The sequence below is a fragment of the Saimiri boliviensis genome, chromosome 14, assembly GCF_048565385.1.
Source record: "Saimiri boliviensis isolate mSaiBol1 chromosome 14, mSaiBol1.pri, whole genome shotgun sequence".
Taxonomy (NCBI): Eukaryota; Metazoa; Chordata; class Mammalia; order Primates; family Cebidae; genus Saimiri; species Saimiri boliviensis.
Window position 1 is genome coordinate 19,462,299 of NC_133462.1, and position 8,457 is coordinate 19,470,755.

Here is an 8,457-nt window from a genome sequence, read left to right on the forward strand (position 1 = left end):
TTCCTCCAGCCATGGCAACCACTGATCTGCTTTCTGTCTCTATGGATTTGCCTGTTCTAGATACTTTATATAAATGGAATCATACAATATATGCCCTTCTATGGTTGGCTCCTTTCACTTAGCATAATGGTTTGAATATTCATCCATGCTGTATATTTCTTTTTCTAACTGAATACCATTCCATTGTATGAATGTACTACATTTTGTTGATCCATCAGTAGACAGACATGCATTGTTTCTACCTTTTGGCTATTGTGATACTGCTGTCATAAACTTTGTGTACAACTTTTATGGCATGAAGGCCAGCCATTGGTGGGGTAATATTATAACACAACTTATCAATAAATGCTGAGTTTTCTTTGAAGTCAGTCTCTGATTTCTTACAGTGCTTGATGTCTGCCTTGCCTGCTAGTGACCAATTAATTCTCTTGTGTCTTTACAGAGCCTTGTCACTCACTGAATGTAAATAAAGATAGTGGTCGAAACAAGGTTTCCCAAAGTATCCCTATATGTAAAACTGTTTCTTATTACTTTGGAAATACTGAGCTGAGTTTAATGTTTATTCTTTTTCAACCAAAAGACACAAAAAGGACAATTAAGTACATTCCTTAGAATGTTCAATAACATTTTTTTTTTTTGAGACGGAGTTTCACTCTTGTTACCCAGGCTGGAGTGCAATGGCGCCATCTCGGCTCACTGCAACCTCTGCCTCCTGGGTTCAAGCAATTCTCCTGCCTCAGCCTCCTGAGTAGCTGGGATTACAGGCATGTGCCACCATGCCCAGCTAATTTTTTGTGTTTTTAGTAGAGACAGAGTTTCACCATGTTGACCAGGATGGTCTCGATCTCTCGACCTCGTGATCCACCCGCCTCGGCCTCCCAAAGTGCTGGGATTACAGGCTTGAGCCACCACACCTGGCCTTGTTCAATAACATTTTCTACACTGATATGGTTAAATGCTCTTCTGTCTTGACCTTGTTTGAACATTTATTTTCAATTATTTTAGGTATATACTCAATATATGTAAGTGGGCCAGGTGTGGTGACTCACACTTGTAATCCCAGCCCTTTTGGAGGCTGAGGTGGGCAGATCACTTGAGGCCAGGATTTGAAGACCAGCCTGGCCAACATGGTGAAACTCTGCCTCTACTAAAAGTACAAAATTGGCCGGGCGCGGTGGCTCAAGCCTGTAATCCCAGCACTTTGGGAGGCCGAGGCGGGTGGATCATGAGGTCGAGAGATCGAGACCAACCTGGTCAACATGGTGAAACCCCGTCTCTACTAAAAATACAAAAAATTAGCTGGACATGGTAGTGCGTGCCTATAATCCCAGCTACTCAGGAGGCTGAGGCAGGAGAATTGCCTGAACCCAGGAGGCGGAGGTTGCGGTGAGCCGAGATCGTGCCATTGCACTCCAGCCTGGGTAACAAGAGCGAAACTCCGTCTCAAAAAAAAAAAAAAAAGTACAAAATTTAGCTGGGCGTGGTGGTGTGCACCTGTAATCCTAGCTACATGGGAGGATGAGGCACGAGAATCCCTTAAACTCAAGAAAAGGAGATTGCAGTAAGGGAAGGTTGCACTTCAGCCTGGGCAACAGTGCAAGAGTTTGTCTTTAAAAAGACATATGTGTGTGGCCGGACACGGTGGCTCATGCCTGTAATCCCAGCACTTTGGGAGGCCAAGGCAGGAGGATCACAAGGTCAGGAGTTCGAGACCCACCTGCCAACATGGAGAAACCTGATCTGTACTAAAAATACAAAAATAAGTTGGGCTTCGTGGCGGGCGCTGGTAATCCCAGCTACTTGGGAGGCCAAGGCAGGAGAATTGCTTAAATCCTGGAGGTGGAGATTGCAGTGAGTCAAGATCATGCCATTGCACTCCAGCCTGGGTGGCAAGAGCAAAGCTCTGTCTCCAAAAAATATATATATACATTTTTCTTTACATACACACACACACACACACACACACACACACACACACACACAAAACATACCAAGGTGCATAACATGTATCAGTAGTTTGTTCTGCAACAATCCACATCTCCTGCAATAAATATATAATTCATATATATATATATATATATATATACATATATAATTACTAAAGTGCTGGGATTACAGGCCTGAGCCATTGCACCTGGCCAGTATTTTTTTTAAAAAAGGAAAAATAAGTGCTTGTAAGAATATAGTGAAATTTGAACTATCATACATTGTTTATGGAAATGTAAAATGCTGTAGCTGCTGTGGGAAAAGTTTGGTGTTTACTCAATAAATTAAATGTAAAATTACAGGAATTCTACATATATATTCTTTGTGTGTGTATATATATATATACACTATATATATAAAATATATATAGATATACGCTATATATATAAAATATATATATACGCTATATATATAAAATATATATATGCTATATATATAAAATATATATATATGCTATATATATATACTATATATATAAAATATATATATACTATATATAAAATATATATATACTATATATATAATATATATATACACTATATATATATAAAATATATATACACTATATATATAAAATATATATATACACTATATATATATAAAATATATATACACTATATATATAAAATATATATACACACTATATATATATAAAATATATATATATACACTATATATATATAAAATATATATATACACTATATATATAAAATATATATATGCACACTATATATATATAAAATATATATATACACACTATATATATATAAAATATATATATACACACTATATATATATAAAATATATATATACACACTATATATATATAAAATATATATATACACACTATATATATATAAAATATATATATATACACTATATATATATTAGGCTAGCTATAATAATTTTATTTTCCAAGACAAAGTCTTGCTCTGTTGCGCAGACTGAAGTGCAGTGGCACGATCTCGGCTCACTACAACCTCCACCTCTTGGGTTCAAGCGATGCTCCTGCCTCAGCCTCCTGAGTAGCTGGGATTACAGGCATGCGCCACCATGCCCAGCTAATTTTGTATTTTTAGTAGAGACGAGGTTTCTCCATGTTGGTCAGGCTGGTCTCGAACTCCTGACCTCAGGTGACCTGCCTGCCTCGGGTTCCCAAAGTGCTAAGATTATAGGTGTGAGCCACTGCACCCAGCCTGTTTATAATTTCTGCATGGTTTTGGTTTTTTTTTTTTTTTTTTTTTTGGTGTATATATAGAAATGCATTTGGCATTTGGCATTTTTATGACCCATACATCTATTATCTTATTATTTCTAACATTTGTAGATTTCTGGTTTTTGCAGTGAAGGTCATATTTATTAAATAATGACAGTTTTATTTCTTCCTTACCAATCTGGATATGTCTGATCTCTTTGTCTTGTCTTACTGCACTGGTTTGGACCTCCAATACTATGTGAAATAGAAGTAGCGGCCAGGCGCAGTGGCTCAAGCCTGTAATCCCAGCACTTTGGGAGGCCGAGGCGGGTGGATCACGAGGTCGAGAGATTGAGACCATCCTGGTCAACATGGTGAAACCCCGTCTCTACTAAAAATACAAAAAATTAGCTGGGCGTGGTGGCAGGTGCCTGTAATCCCAGCTACTCAGGAGGCTGAGGCAGGAGAATTGCCTGAACCCAGGAGGCGGAGGTTGTGGTGAGCTGAGATCACGCCATTGCACTCCAGCCTGGGTAACAAGAGTGAAACTCCGTCTCAAAAAAAAAAAAGAAGTAGCAATAGTGAGCATCCTGGTCTCAAGATAATCCTTGTGTTATTTCTGATTTTAGGTTCTGTAGATTCCTCATTTTAGGTGGATTTTTGCAATCAGGCTTTGAAAACATTTTTTTTTTTTAATTTCAAACATAAAAAAAAAATAATGATTTTTTTTTTTTTTTTGGGGGGGGAAGATGAAGCCTCGCTCTGTTACCCAGGCTGGAGTACAGTAGCACAGTCTCGTCTCGCTGCAACCTCTGCCTCCCGAATTACAGCGATTCTCCTGCCTCAGCCTCAGCGAAATAGGTATGTCACCTTTATCTGCAGATTATAGAATTATAAAGCCCTAAAGAATCTATCACCTTATAAGTAGAACCCTAGTGGATTACATTTTCAGATACTACTAGCATATTTTAAGTATTGTGAGACATTACAGTAGATGGTGTTATTATTAAATAATAGAGGGTAAGGAGGATGAAGAGTTATAAAAGAAACCTCATGGCATATGTTAATGAATATACACTCAATGTCAATTATTTATTCATTTGGGACACTCTAAACTGAATAAAATTCAAAACATAATCCTAACGTGTTTTTTCTTTTTGAGATGGAGTCTTGCTCTGTCAGCCAGGCTGGAATGCAGTGGTGTGATCTCAGCTGACTGCAACCGCTGCCCCCAGGGTTCAAGCGATTCTCCTACCTCAGCCTCCCAAGTAAAATTATGGGCACAAACCACCATGCCTGGCTAATTTTCGTATTTTTATTAGAGACAGGGTTTCGGCATGTTTGCCAGGTTGGTCTTGAACTCCTGACCTCAGGTATCACCTGCCTCTTGGCCTTCCAAAGTGTTAGGATTACAGGTGTGAGCCACCTCAACCGGCCAGCCTAATGTGTTTTCATTGGAAAATGAATAAAATAATTCAGAAATTCTCATGAAGAAACATGTCTTTATTTCCAAGTAATAAACTATATATTAATAATATATACATACATCTTTATTTCCAAGTTATAAAAGCTACTGAAAAGTGTCAAGGATTGCTAGAATATGGAGAACAGAAATAGATGTGAGTATCTGAGCATTTAATATACAACTGATAGTATTTTAATTCAGTAGGAGAAAGGTGAATAATAATTACTTCTGGCATAATTGGTTTTATTCCTGGATAGAAACAAGTCTGACATCCTTCATTATTTCATATACAGTAATCAATTCCTAATGTATTAAAATATTACATCTCTGTGTATACACACTCACAGAATCACATATGTGAAAAACTGCACTCTATTCCTTTATTCTCTTGCCCCCTGAAATTTTCTAGAGGCCAAACCTTAGGAAACATAGAAAACAGTGGAAATGACTTGGGAAACTTATTTTATAGAAATAGAATAAGAATACAAGAGTGTTTTCTGCAGCACTTGGCAAAAAAGAGCAAACAATCTGTAATATCACAATTGGGAAAATGGTTGAAAAGGCATGGGTACAAGAATACTGTGGAACGTACTGTAACCATCAGAAAGATTGTTAGATCATCATCCATTGGCTTGAAGGAAAATCCAAAATGTACAGCTGAATGTAAAAAAGCAAATTTCAGGGAAATGTATATTTATCATCTACTTTTTTTTGTAAAAACATAATAAAATAAATAATCGTGTTAATGTTTTAGCATGGAGAAATGCTTGGGTAATATACACAACCTCTAAACATTATTCAGAAGCAAATGTAAACAGGAAGGAATGAGGAACAGAGAAGGACAAAAATAATCATTTTTTTCCTTAATGGTACTGTTTCATGAATTTAGATGCAAATACACTATTTTTGTAATTTTAGATGAGGAACTTTCTAAAAGACATAAGCACACAAGAAAAGAATATAAACAAAATTTCATTTGGTTGTCTCATTTTGATAATGTAAAACATTAGAATAGTCCATCTTTAATAATTCTCTCATTCGCAGGTATTTTGCTCATTCTACCTTTCTCAATTTTATTATGAAATATTTTACTTCCTTATGCCTGTAAAAAGCAAAGTAACACAATGTTCATTCAGAGAGACCCCTCTACACAGGATCTAAGAAAAAAGGAAGTAGGGCATAAAATGACAGATCTACAGACGTAAACTTCATCCTCCCACGCATGTAATCTGTCCAGTGTGGGGAGCTGCTTGCTGAGCATTTTCTGAGCACAGGGAGAGCCCATTTTAACACAGTAACCTAACCCCAAACAAAGCCAATCTGTGGGCTTTTTGTTTTGTTTTATTTTTTTGAGACAGAGTCTTACTGTGTCGCCAGGTTGAAGTGCCATGGCACGATCTTGCCTCACTGCAACCTCTGCCTCCTGAAAATTAGCTGGGCATGGTGGCATACTCCTGTAATCCCAGCTACTCGGGAGGCTGAGGCAGGAGAATTGCTTGAACCAGGACCCAGGAGGCAGAGGTTGCAGTGAGCCAAGATCATGCCACCGCACTCCAGCCTTGGCTACAGAGTGAGAATCCATCTTTTAAAAAAAATCTCATTTTCTTGGAGTCAATATTGATGTCTATTTTTCCTTTAAAATCATTTTGTTTAAATTTTCAAACATATCAGAAAAAAAGCATTATATTCAACAGAACCTTTTAAATCTGTAACTATGTTTTTATCTCTGTCCATTTTTAAAATATGATGCCCTTTCTCTTTTCATACTTTTTTTCCTCATTAGTACCCCAATATTTTGTGATTTATGTTTCACTGGGTATATAATGTGGCAGAAAGAGTTATCAGTCAGAATAAAATTCTTCACACCCAATATTCACAATACTTTCCCCACCAACACCTAGGATTATTTCGTGTTCAACAGAAGTACATGATGATGGGAAACTTTCTTAACTTGTTACCTTCAAAGGGTCTTTCTTCAGTCAAATACCCTGCCTAACAGTGACTAAGTTCTGCAGAAGTTAAAAAGCCTTTCTACAAACAATAATACTGATGATGATGAATACAATAATGATGACTAACATTCAGTGAGTATGTATTTATTATGTCAGGCACAATTCTAAGCACTTTATGTGTCTTAATCAGTCCTCACAAAGCATTATGAGGTAGGTATTATAATTACCCTCCATTTTATAATTTTTACTGAGACACACATGGGTATATAAACAGGAAAATGATGAGAATAAATAATAAACTGATTAAAACTCTTTTTTGGGAATGGAATGGATACAAGGATGATGGTCAAAGGGTACCTTTTTGTAATGCCTGCATCTTTTATAAGAAAAATGTATTCACATATTATTTCTGCAATTAAAAGACATGATACGGCCAGGTGCAGTGGCTCATGCCTCTAATCCCAGCACTTTTGGAGGCTGAGGCGGGTGGATCACGAGGTTAGGAGTTCAAGGCCAACGTGGCCAAGATGGTGAAACCCTGTCTTTACTAAAAATACAAAAATTAGCTGGGTGTGGTGGCAGGCACCTGTAATTGCAGCTACTTAGGAGGCTGAGGCAGAAGAATTGCTTGAACCCGGGAGGCAAGAGGCTGCAGGGAGCCAAGATTGCACCACTGCGCTCTAGCCTGGACAACAGAGCAAGACTCCATCTCTAAAAAGGAAAAAAAAAGGCCGGGCGCAGTGGCTCACACCTGTAATCCCAGCACTTTGGGAGGCCGAGGCGGGTGGATCACAAGGTCAAGAGATCGAGACCATCCGGGTTAACATGGTGAAACCCTGTCTCTACCAAAAATAGAAAAAAATTAGCTGGGCATGGTGGCGCGTGCCTGTAATCCCAGCTACTCAGGAGGCTGAGGCAGGAGAATTGCCTGAACCCAGGAGGCGGAGGTTGTGGTGAGCCGAGATGGCGCCATTGCACTCCAGCCTGGGTAACAAGAGCGAAACTCTGTCTCAAAAAAACCAAACAAACAAAAAAAAAACAAGACATGATACAAAGATGTGCTTAGGAAGAATGCCCATCAGGGACTTGTATTTTGGCATGTATTATGGCAAAATATCTAGAGGAGACTACAATATCCACCAATAGAATTTCATAAGTGATATAAAAGTAACAAACAAAATACCATGAAGATATTAAGGGATCTCTATTGAGTGAAATGCTGTTCATGAACATTTTTACAATAAGGAAGCCTTAAAGTTATAAAGAGCAAAAAGAATAAGCCATCCTCAAAAATAAAGAGGTCATTTTCCCAGGTACTATTTTAAAATATTAAAAATATTTTATAAATCAGGATGTAAACAGATCAAATTTACAGCCATGTAAATTTAAGATGGAATAAAATACTAATAATGTAACAATTAGATAAATTAGGGGAAAAAAATGAAAATCACAGGACTACATTTCCACATAAATTCTCTGATGTGTAAAGTTAGAAAGGTGTTGAAGTGCTGTCCTTTTCAGCACGACAGACTGAACAATTTATCATATTGCTAGACTGAATTATCTGATGTCAAGAGAAGTGAGCATTTAGTTAAGGGTTTCCAAAGTATATTCTATCATAGGGTGTTTCTCCAACATTATCTTACCCAGGATGAATAAGCTGTAGTCTGCAAATAAAACGCTTCTACATTATCCTGAATTATTATTTTTTTGAGAGGGAGTTTTTGCTCATTGCCCAGGCTGGAGTGCAATGGCGCAATTGTGGCTCACCACAACCTCTGCCTCCTGAGTTCAAGCGATTCTTTTGCCTCAGCCTCCCGAGTAGTTGACATTACAGGCATGCACCATTATGCCTGACT

At 37.6% G+C, this 8,457-nt stretch overlaps 1 long non-coding RNA gene across 1 annotated transcript in view; it reads left to right on the top strand.

Moving 5' to 3' along the window:
- LOC141581278 (uncharacterized) overlaps positions 1 to 7,002 on the top strand; it is a 9,452-nt gene extending 2,450 nt beyond the window's left edge. The window contains exons 2-3 of the long non-coding RNA XR_012513852.1: positions 3,931 to 4,042; positions 4,344 to 7,002. This is a non-coding gene — a long non-coding RNA (uncharacterized LOC141581278). The remainder of the gene's footprint in view (positions 1 to 3,930; positions 4,043 to 4,343) is intronic.
- Positions 7,003 to 8,457: the final 1,455 nt, after the last annotated feature.